The sequence below is a fragment of the Bubalus bubalis genome, chromosome 4 (assembly GCF_019923935.1).
Source record: "Bubalus bubalis isolate 160015118507 breed Murrah chromosome 4, NDDB_SH_1, whole genome shotgun sequence".
Taxonomy (NCBI): domain Eukaryota; kingdom Metazoa; phylum Chordata; class Mammalia; order Artiodactyla; family Bovidae; genus Bubalus; species Bubalus bubalis.
Genome location: NC_059160.1, coordinates 117392095 through 117403460, shown reverse-complemented (window position 1 = coordinate 117403460; position 11366 = coordinate 117392095). Strand labels below are relative to the sequence as shown.

Below are 11366 nucleotides of genomic sequence, written 5' to 3'. Positions count from 1 at the left end.
GTCCAGTGGTTTGTGTGAGCTTCATATAGGGTGATATTTGTGCTATTTTTTTTTTTTGACTGTTGTTGTTGTTTTCATTTATTTGTTTGCTTTTCCTCTGATGGGCAAAGCTGAGTGAGGTGGTAATCCTGTCTCCTGGTGATTGGATTTGTATTTTTGTTTTGTTTGTTGTTTAAATGAGGAGTCTTGCACAGGGTGCTACAGGTGGTTGAGTAATGCTGGGTCTTGTATTCAAGTGGTTTCCTTTGTGTGAGTTCTCACTGTTTCCATTATTTGACATTCCCTATGGCTAGTTCTTTGGTAGCCTAGGTTCTTGGAGTCAGTGCTACCACTCCAAAGGCTCAGGGCTTGATCTCTGGTCAGGAAATAAGATCCCACAAGTGGTTTGTTATGGCATTAAGTGAGATTAAAACAAATACCCCAAAACAAGAAACCAAAGATGAACCCCAGACAAATGGCAGTTACAAAATCAGGCAAACAATAGTTAAAGTAATGGAATATACACACATACATATATACCCATGAGCAAACTCAAAACAGTACAACAAAAATAAAGTACAGTAGATTGACCTGGTGAACAAAGGAAATAAAAAATTATATTTACCAGTTCAAAAGCAGAGATATTACTTTGCCAGCAAAGGTTTGTCTAGTCAAGGCTATGGTTTTTCCTGTGGTCATATATGGATGTGAGAGTTGGACTGTGAAGAAGGCTGAGCGCCGAAGAATTGATGCTTTCAAACTGTGGTGTTGGAGAAGACTCTTGAGAGGCTCTTGGAGTGCAAGGAGATCCAACCAGTCCATTCTGAAGGAGATCAGCCCTGGGATTTCTTTGGAAGGAATGATGCTAAAGCTGAAACTCCAGTACTTTGGCCACCTGATGCGAAGAGTTGACTCCTTGGAAAAGATTCTGATGCTGGGAGGGATTGGGGGCAGGAGGAGAAGGGGACGACAGAGGATGAGATGGCTGGATGGCATCACTGACTCGATGGATGTGAGTCTGGTGAACTCCAGGAGTTGGTGATGGACAGGGAGGCCTGGCGTGCTGCGATTCATGGGGTCGCAAAGAGTCGGACAGGACTGAGTGACTGAACTGAACTGAACTGAACCAGTTAAGAACAAAACTAACTGAAACACAAACTGGAAAGCAAAACTAAACAAAGATGCCAAGTGAGGAATAAGGCAATGAAAACAAAACTAACATGTATGCTAGGAGGAAAGGAAAGAAAGAAAAGAAAGAAATAATAGATATGCAAAGTTAGATAGAGATAGAGGAAGAAGATTTATATACATTAAAGATTACCTGCAAGGGGGGAAAGAACAGTAGGAAAGGCAAAGGAATAAATGTAGAAAAAATATAATAGGTTTAAAAAATTAAAAATATAAAAAAGAGAAAGGAAATACAAGGGAAAAAAAATGAAGAAGAAGGAAAAAAGGAAAACGCCACAAAACTGCAGAAGCCCAATGTAGAAGCAGTGGTTTATAACAACCATAAAAATTGTGACTGAATATGCACATACACATGTACACCCATAAACAAAATCAAAACAGTCCAACAAAGATAAAGCACATTAGATTGACCCAGTGAACAAAGGAAACCAAAAATTATATCTAGCAGTTAAGAACAAAACTAACTAAAGCAAAAATGGGAAATCAAACTAAAGTGAGGTACCAATTGGTGAATAAAGTAATGAAAACAAAACTAACACATATGTTGAGAGGAAATAAAGAAAAGAAAAAAGAACAGATATACAAAGTTAAATAGAGATAGATGAAAAAGACTTATATACATTAAAGATTAACTGCAAAGGGAAAAGAACAGTAGGAAAAGCGAGCAAAGGAATATATGTGTAAAAAATAATAATAGGTTTAAAAAATTGAAGATGACAAAATAATAAAAAAAAAAAAAAAAAAGGAAAACCCTACAGAACAGCAAAAGTGCAACATAGAGGCAGAGATTTATAACAATAAAAAATGTGACTGAGGAGAAAAAAAGAAAAAAGCTCAAAAACTTAATTAGATTTCATAATGTCAATAAAATCAAAAACTACAACTACAGAGGGGGAAAAAAAGCCCCCCCGTCCAAAAAAAGAAAAAAAAACAAACCCAAAGAATCTACAGAACAAGTCAAACCATAAAAATAAAAAATGTTTTTCTTAAGTTACTGCGGTTAGAGTCCTTTCCTTCAAGGGAATCGCAGTCCACCTCACCTCCCTAGGATGTTCTCCAACACTGCCCTGACCTCTGGACCTGCTGTGGGCACAGCTCAGGTTCTAATCTGGTCCTACTCCTGTGTGTTCTTGCCTCTAATGTCCACGGCTATCAGAACTAGTGTGTTTTCTTTTGTGGGAGCTCTCAATGTCCTTTTATATATTGCATACACACAGAGTCTGCCTAGTTGACCATGTGGATTTAATCTGCAGCTTGTGAAGCTGGTAGGAAGGTTTTGGGTCTTCTTCCTTAGCTACACTGCCCCTGGGTTTAAATTGTGGTTTTATTTCCACCTGTGCATGTGGATCGTCCACTGGGGTTTGCTCCTGAGGCTGTCCTGGAGAACTTGGGTTTGCCCCTGTGAGGGCCATGTGTGGTGGTGAGGCAGCTGCTTGGGTCACAGGGGTTCTGGCAGCTCCAGGTACTCAGGGGAGTTGGCGGCTAGGGCAGCAGGAAATATAGTGCTCTAGAAGGGTATGGCAACCAGTGTTGGCCAATATGCTCCAGTACTCTTGCCTGGAGAATGCCTCTCCCTGACAGAGAAGTCTGGCAGGCCACAGTCTACAGGGTCACAAAGAGTTGGACATGACTGAAGCAACCCTGAGTGCATAGACACAAATTTTTTTTGCCCGTGGCAACTCTGCTCCAGTGAGAAGGTGGCACAGCTGCTTGGCTTGCGGGGACCCTAGGCAGCACCAAATGTGCAGGGACGCAGACTGCCTCCGCTGCAGGAGTTATGGCCCTATCAGACTCATTTTTTTTTTTTTTAGCTATGGCCCTATCAGAGTCTTTATTCAAGCCTCTTTAGCTGGCAATCAGAAGCCCTCTTTGGCCAGTTTTTCTCTGTAGCTCCACCCATTCAGGTTCTTAGAGGGCTCCCTTGCCTGGGGTCCTTCTCTGCTGTTCAGTGTGTCAGGCACATGGAGAGGCTCCTTTGGCTGGGGTCCTGCTCTGTAGATCAGTGCATCAGGGGTTTGATGGGCCAGCCTCTCTATTGTTCTGCTGCTGATGCTGGTGTGTGGGGAGAGAGGCTATGGCAATGGCTCCACCCCCTACGTGTGACTCAGCAGTATCACCCTGCTTCCGAGACTGCCCGGCTCTTCTCCACAGGCATTTCCTACCACAGCCTCCTCTCTCACATCTCCTCAATACGTCTCTCCGCGGTCAACAGCAGCCCTCGCCCTGGGATCACTCCACAGTCCCTAAACTCCAGCTCCCAGCCACTGCACCTTCCAGGTGACCTGTATCCCTGTCTGGGGTGTGTGTGGCTGTGGCAAGGACTGTCTGATTCTCATTCCATTTAGGCTGCCACAGATCAGTTCTTTCACTGTCAGCCTTAAATATTTCTCCTCTGATTCAGACAATTGCCCTGATATGGGGATTGGACCACTGAGGGCAGGTCCAGTCCTACTAACACGCCTGTTTTTTCCCCCAGTTCTTTCATCCTACCGAGTTTTGCATGGTTCTATATGTTCTTTTCCACTGGTCAGTTCCTCCTGTCTGCTCTCAGCTGCTGTTCTGCATGCACTTCTGTGTCTGAAGGTGTATTTCTGATGTATCTGTGGAGAGAGCTGTACTCCATGTCCACCTACTCCTCTGCCATCTTGTTCCTCCCTCAGGTTCTTGGAGTATTTTTAAAACAAATTAATTTTGGGGAGAAGAATGACAAAATAAAGTGATATATCTCAGAGGCTGGAGTAAGAGCCACAACTTTAAATGTGTCTGAATTCTGAATTCTAGGAGCGCTGCGTAAACTTGTAGTGTATTTACTTCTTAAATTTTTATGATGGGTCTTTCCGAATTGTCTGTAAGCCTTTCAAATGCAGCAATTATCATATGTCTTTTTGAATTTCCACTGCGAAGCACGGTGCCACCTGTGCAGTAGGTTAGATATCTATTTCAATTGATTAGTGTCTTCTGGTGGCCCTTGAAAGAGAAGATACAGTAGAGGGTCCAGATTATTGCAACAGATAAAGCTTCCCTAGTAGCTGCACCTGCCTACAGTACAGGAGAGCTGGGTTCAATCCCTGGGTCAGGAAGATCCCCTTGAGAAGGAAATGGCAACCTACTCCAGTATTCTTGCCTGGAGAATTCCATGGAAAGAGAAGCCTATTGGGCTACAGTCCATGGGGTCACAAACAGTCAGACATGGCTGAGCAACTAAAACACACAAACAAATTCAGAAGAGAGGCTGATCTCCCAGGAGAGCTGAAGATCTTAGACAAAGGGCAGTCCAAGATGTAAGCTGAAGGAAGAATAGGCCTTGGGAGGTTTTGTATCAAAAACAATTTTTAGGCAGAGTGTGGACTGAGAAAATGGAGGTGTGACTATGTGTTTTGTACTCAAGAAATAACAATGGATGGAGCTTAAGCAAAATGTTGAAGAAGTTTGAAATTTATGTCGTAACTTTTCAAAGGATTTGATAAAGGGAATGACTTGCACAAGGAAGATACATTTTTTTTTTTCTTCAGAAGTTTTGAACTGGTAGAATACAAGGACAAGGGGTTAGAAGCAGCTGCAGCAATAGCCACTTAGAGAGTTTCAAGAACCCTGGAAGAAGTCGTTAATGATTTGGATACAGCAGTTACGTAAAAGAGAAGGGATTCATATGAGAGGCTCTACAACAAAGGAAGAAGAGACTAACAGGATGGCAGAAGAGGGAGGAAGCAAGGCTGACAAGATGGCTTTGAACCAGGGGAAATGATGAGTTTATTTGCAGAAATAAGACAATTCATATAGTGCATTTAATAGAATAAAAACATAAAATGTGTAGACTTAGGGAGCCTTTCATACTTCATCCAAAATATTTTGCAAGTAAATTTGATATTATATCTATGAAAATTTTAAACTCTTCCAAATTAATTTTTTAAAATAATATTTACTTTTTTTAAAACTGCATGATTCCATTTATTTTTTTTCCTTGTTGATTATTTATTTTAAATATAGCAATGTTTACACGTCAATCCCAAACTCCCTAATTATCTAAAGTTAAATACAGCTGTCTTTTCCTTCTGTTCTTTTCTAATAATTCTGTTATTTTTAGTTCTCACTCAATAGGCAAAGCAGTATCTTCAGTAACATAGGTATAGTATAAGAGGCTAGATTTTGCTGAAAATGTTTATTTTGTATTGTATTAGTTAAATATTGATCCAAAAACTAATTAGCAGTGACTTAAACATGACAGAATATTTCCATCTCTGCTGCCTAGGATTGTATGTAGTCAGATTTGGAAGAGGTGCTTTTACATTGTCAACAGAGATTCCATACCTGGATCTAAGGTGACCACTCCAGTTGTTGCTACTTCCTAGGCCTAAGAAGGGTGAAAAGAATAAGTGAAAGAAAAGTAGCTTCCTTTTAAGAATGTGACTTGAAAGTTGCTCATATGCCATTGGTTAACACTTAGTCACATGATTTGGGAAATGTTATATTTAGGTAGGCATCCCAATCACTTGGAGAAGGAAATGGCAATCCACTCCAGTATTCTTGCCCAGAGAATCCCATGGACAGAGGAGCCTGGCAGGCTACAGTCCATGGGGTCGCAAGAGTTGGATATGATTTAGCAACTAAATCACCCAATCATTATTTGTAGCAGGAGGAGTTAGGCTCTAAAATGAATAAGGGGAAGTTTTGCACAGTGGCAGTATTGTAGCCAATAAAGGTCATCCAAGGTGCAATTATTGATAATTATAATGAATAAGGACAGTCCTATTTAGGAAAACCCAAGTCTGATTATATTTCATGTAGTACACTCTGTCCTTTGGGAGTATATTTATTATTGAGGGTTTTCTTTTTCATTCTCTATCATTGTTTCTTTATTCTTTTTTTTTTAAATTTTATTTTATTTTTAAACTTTACATAATTGTATTAGTTTTGCCAAATATCAAAATGAATCCACCACAAGACTATACTTTCAGGGATCATTTCTATAGTTCGTTTCTTTATTCTTTAAGGAATTTATTCTTTATTCTTTTTTTCTAATATATCCAATTTTAATATAAAATAAACCTTATAGATTGCTCTTTTTTTTCTTTTTTCTTTTATTTTTAAACTTTACAATATTGTATTGGTTTTGCCATATACCAACATGAATCCCCCACAGGTATACACGTGTTCCCCATCCTGAACCCTCCTCCATTCTCCCTCCCCATACCATCCCTCTGGGTTGTCCCAGTGCACCAGACCCAAGCATCCAGTATCATGCATCGAACCTGGACTGGCGACTCATTTAATATATGATATTATACATGTTTCAATGCCATTCTCCCAAATCATCCCACCCTCTCCCTCTCCCACAGAGTCCATAAGACTGTTCTATACATCAGTATCTCTTTTGCTGTCTTTATTCTTTAAAGAATTATTTAAGGAATTTATTCTTTATAGTTTTTGTTTATTATTATCTATAGCTTGGGAAGATGCCCTGGAATAGGGCATGGTAACGCATTCCAATATTCTTGCCTGGAGAATTCCATGGACAGAGGAGCCTGGTGGGCTATAGTCCACAGGGTCACAAAGAGTTGGACACAACTGAAGCGACTTAGCACAATAGCAATGTTAAAAGATAAACTTTATGAGTCATGTTAAGACTTTTAAGAGTTTTTTTGGGCAAAAACAAATTTCAAGCAGATAGTGTTGAAACTAGAAAATAGGAGCTCTGAAAAGCTGTACAAAATGAGAAGCTGTACAAAAATAGGACGAAGAAAGCAAGAACAAGGAAGTTATATTGGGCAAAGAAGTGATTGATTATGATAAAGTTACTTTCTTTTAGGAGTGGCAGGAGTCTAAACAGGCAGATTATTTAACTAGTGCAGATCAGGCAATTCCTGGTTGATTGGTTTAAAATTCTATTTCTGGTAGAGCAAAAATTGTAATTAAGTCTTGGTGGCTATGTGAGACTTAGCATAAGCACTCCATTTGGAGTCTATTGTCCAGTTTTTAACAGCAGAAAGATTCCAAGATACTTGAGGATAATATTCTCTATAATTATTTGAATAGAAAGCAGTATGAAGCAATACCACTTATCAAAATGAGAGCCTTTAGACTGACTCAAAATGATTATTTTCTATTTAGTATCTTAAATGTGATATGTTAATTATAAGAGATAATTCCTGCTGATCTGAAGTTCCCCTTATGCCAAGTGTTATTTACATGATTACTAGTATGTATGAGTTTAATTTTTTTGGCCGAAGTGTATGTATGGTATGTAGTTCTTTGGGGCTGATATTCTTAGGAAGATAAAAGAGAGCTATGAGCACAACAGAGATGAAAGAAAGTTATCTGTCATCCTTTCACCATTGTCTATATTGGGTTAACAGACTGATCTTGAGTCATTTGCAAAGTGTTGGCTGTAGAAAGTGTGTACATATATGAATGTGTTTGATATGGGGCATAAGCAGTGCTACTTACAGGCCCAGATAGTCATTTGTGATGTGATTTCCAGAGAGGTCCACTCTACCCATTTCCTCAGCTGTAGCTCAGAAGATAGGACATATGTGTTATCCTGAGGGCTAGCAGAGGTGGGAAAGAGAGTTCACTGTGCCTGGAGACAGACTGTGGGGAGTTTAAACAGAGGTGTATTACAGTTGAGCAGAGATGGGTGTATCCATCACATTCCTACATAGGAGCCCCAGAAATGCTTGGGTATTGGTGATAGGAAACTTGGGGGAAGGTATTATAATTCGTAAGTGATAGATGTAGGCTTGGAGCAGGGGACAGCCATGGGTTATTTCCAGTGAGACTTTAATAAAGAAGTTTAAGATAGCGCTTCTCTTGAGGCAAATTACCAAGAGACCTTGTTAAAAGACAGATTCTGATTCAGGATCTTGGGTGAGGCTGAGGTTGTGTATTTCTACTAAATTCTTAGGTGATGTTGCTCTTCCACAGATGGCAACTTCCAGTACCAAGGGCTTTGTAACATTGAATTAATCAAGCATTCATCCTGCCCATTTCCTGATTCACATTCTTCAGTCAGAAACACCTGGATTTCAAAGCTGCTCATTCTACTAACAAGTGTCATTGAGTAGTTATTTGACCTCCTTGAGGCTTAGTTTCATCACTGAAATGGGTTTTATGAGCATTGTGGGGTTTGCTATTTCTATCCAGCAAGTATTTCTATTTTCTTCTTATGCCCTTGATTGGATTTCATGCCTCTGTTCTTGAGAAGTTAGGTGTAGCCATATGTCTAGTTTGGCCAATAAAATATAGGCAACAATGTTATATGTTACCTGCATGATTTCCGACCTTCTGTTTCTCTCTTGTCTTGCTTTCTGGCAGTGCTCTGGTAGGACTTTCATCATAAGGATCACACAGAGCAGAAACCTCAGCAAACCTTTAGTAGGCATGTAACATGAGAATAAACTTTTATAGTTTTAAGCCACTGAGATTGTGGCAGAGTTGTTTTATTGGTGAAGCTGGCTTACATTGACTGGTACAAGCATTATATGGAAAAAATTAGATATTTGGTTACTGCACAGATATTCAGATATGCTTCCCTTTCATTTCTCTTCCCAACCCCTATGATTTAACTTTTTGTTACTCCTCTGTATCTATATTATACAAGCGATAGGTAAGTTTTTTAAACTGTGAAAACTATGCTTCTTTTTAAAAGCACTTTTAGTCCTTACAACGTTTTGATTCAAAAATTCAGAACTTACAGATGAATGAAGCTTGGGATCTGTCCAGAAGCTTCTTTCTCTTCATTATCATGACTAATTTCAAGTCAGCTGGAATTGTTCCACTGAATTCTCATCTGTTGGGTGATATTTAACACTATAACTGATTGGAAAACATAACAACCGATGAAGCAAGCCCACAAAATGAACATTGAGTCACACTGATGGCTGTTTTCTATTTGTATTATTAAGCTTTATTTCTTAAATTTTCTTTGTGCTTGATAAAAGAAAGGCATTGTTTTTTTTTTTATTCTTCTGGGCACCCATTTAACTTTGGCCCTTACATGGCTAAGGCTCATTTTTCTGTTTTGAGCTTTTAGTTCTTTTTATATTTCATCTACCCTAAGAAGTAAAGTGTTAGCTAGCATTTCTTTGACCTTCTTACTGGGTTATAATTTAAGTGTCTGGTATTTCTTTTTTTCCCCTCACCTTTCTTCTAGCTCTGTAATCCATGTGACAGAACAAGAATTATCAGATAATCAAAATAGAGATAATTTACAAGGAATGTTTCAATGAGTCTTTCTTTGAACTTTCCTGGTAATTATTCTCCATTTTGTCTCCAGCTCTTTTTTTCTTTTTTCCATTTATATCCTAATTCTATCTTCTAAGCACAGGACATTTTCCTTAATTCTTATAATATTTATGTTGTTTTACAAAATGTATCATTCTGATCTTAAATATTAATTTATAAGAATTTCTCTTTTCATTAGTCTCTTTACTGTATATATTAGATCTTTGATATTCAGGTACAATATCTGAGTGTGAATATGTCTGTGTGTACATATTTGTAATATGCATCTGATATATAGAAAGTTCTGTGTAAGTGTCAGCTGTTGCTGTCAATGTTTAGTTTTTCAAAATGCTTAAATCCATAAGCTCTTTACATTAGTCAGGGTTCTCCAAAGAAACAGAACTCATAGTGTGGAGATTTATTATGAGGCTGTGGCTCATGTGACTGTGGAAGCTAAGAAGTCTCACTATCTGCTATCTGCAAGCTGGATACTCAGGAAGGGTAGTGCAATTCCCCTTCCTGGAAATAGCATGAATAAAACAGTTGTCAAAGTGGTTCTAAAAATAACTCTTTCTGAGGGCTAGAGACTTTAATGTGGGGTGTTCCAACTCAATCAGGCAAACAGGAAGCAAAAAGGATGAATTCTTCATTCTTCCAGTTTATGTTCTATTCAGGCCCTCAATGGATTGGATGATGCCTACTCCACATAGCGGAGGAAATCTACTTTACTGAAATTACTTATTCAATTGCTAATCTCATCTGGAAACACCCTCATAGACACACCCTAGAAATAATATTTAATCTAGGTGTCCTATGGCCAAATTGACTCATAAAATTGACCATTGCATTCTTGAAGGCAAGGAACTTTCCTTTTTAAAAAATATATACCTTTGTCCCTTAACACAGTGTTCTGTTAGATACTTAATAGATCTTTGTAAATGAATAAATAATAACTGAGCAAACAATTATATACTTTAACATTCATAACCTCTGTTTTACAAAGCCTGTTCCTTATATCAGTAAAATTATCCTTTTATATTATAATTTAATTGTTATTTTTAAATATTGAAGACAAGATAATCTTATTTTTTCAACTGCAATGGCTGTGGTGGTGATGTGTTTCAATTTTCTGTCCTGCCCATTGCCAGTGAGAGTATACTTGGGGGAAGAGATAGTATTATCTCATACATCTGACCATTTGCATACTTCTCTGGCAATTCTCCTCTCAGTTAGAGATCTAAGAATTTCTTGTACCTATGAACAGGAAACATACAAAAAAGCATTTCTAATTATGGCATTCATAACAACAGATCCAGAAACCCTTCTAAATATGTGTCAACAAGATAATGAATATGTAAATCGTGGTATATATGAAGTAAATTTGAAGAGTATGGTATATTTTATCAGTAATGGTCCCTAATTTTTTTTATTCTTCCTTAAAACCATGTCCTTGTTTAGTAATTTTACATGATGATTCTGAGCCATGTGCTTTAACCAATAAGATGATAGCAAATGTGATATAAGCAGAAAGTTAAAGTTGCTTAAAGAAACGTGTAACTGTCATTGTGTTTAAGCCCAGGCTAACCTGCTGGAGACATGAGTTTCTAGTTAACTCTGTCACCCTGAGCTGACTGCCATCACCTACTAGCTGCCAGTACTATCAACATACAAGTAAGGCATGCCACTAGAACCTACACACTCCAAATAAAACTGCAGCTGCATTTGTGTGTGTGTGCACTGTGAAATCTGCATTAAGTACTGCCTGTTGGAGCTCAGCCTGTTATTGACCCACAGAAAAGTGAGTTCATATGTGATTGTACTTCGAAGCCAATACATTTTTGGATGGTTATTATACAAAAAAAAAAAAAAAAACCAAACAAACCCAAACTAGAATGAACAGTAAAAAGAGAAGAACTATAATTATATACAACAATATGATTAAATTATAGTACCATTGTTATTAAAAAAATAAAGTCCCA

At 38.2% G+C, this 11366-nt stretch overlaps 1 pseudogene; it reads left to right on the top strand.

Annotated features, from left to right (window-relative positions):
• Positions 1-6106: 6106 nt before the first annotated feature.
• On the top strand, positions 6107-6175 carry LOC112584852 (annotated as a pseudogene).
• Positions 6176-11366: the final 5191 nt, after the last annotated feature.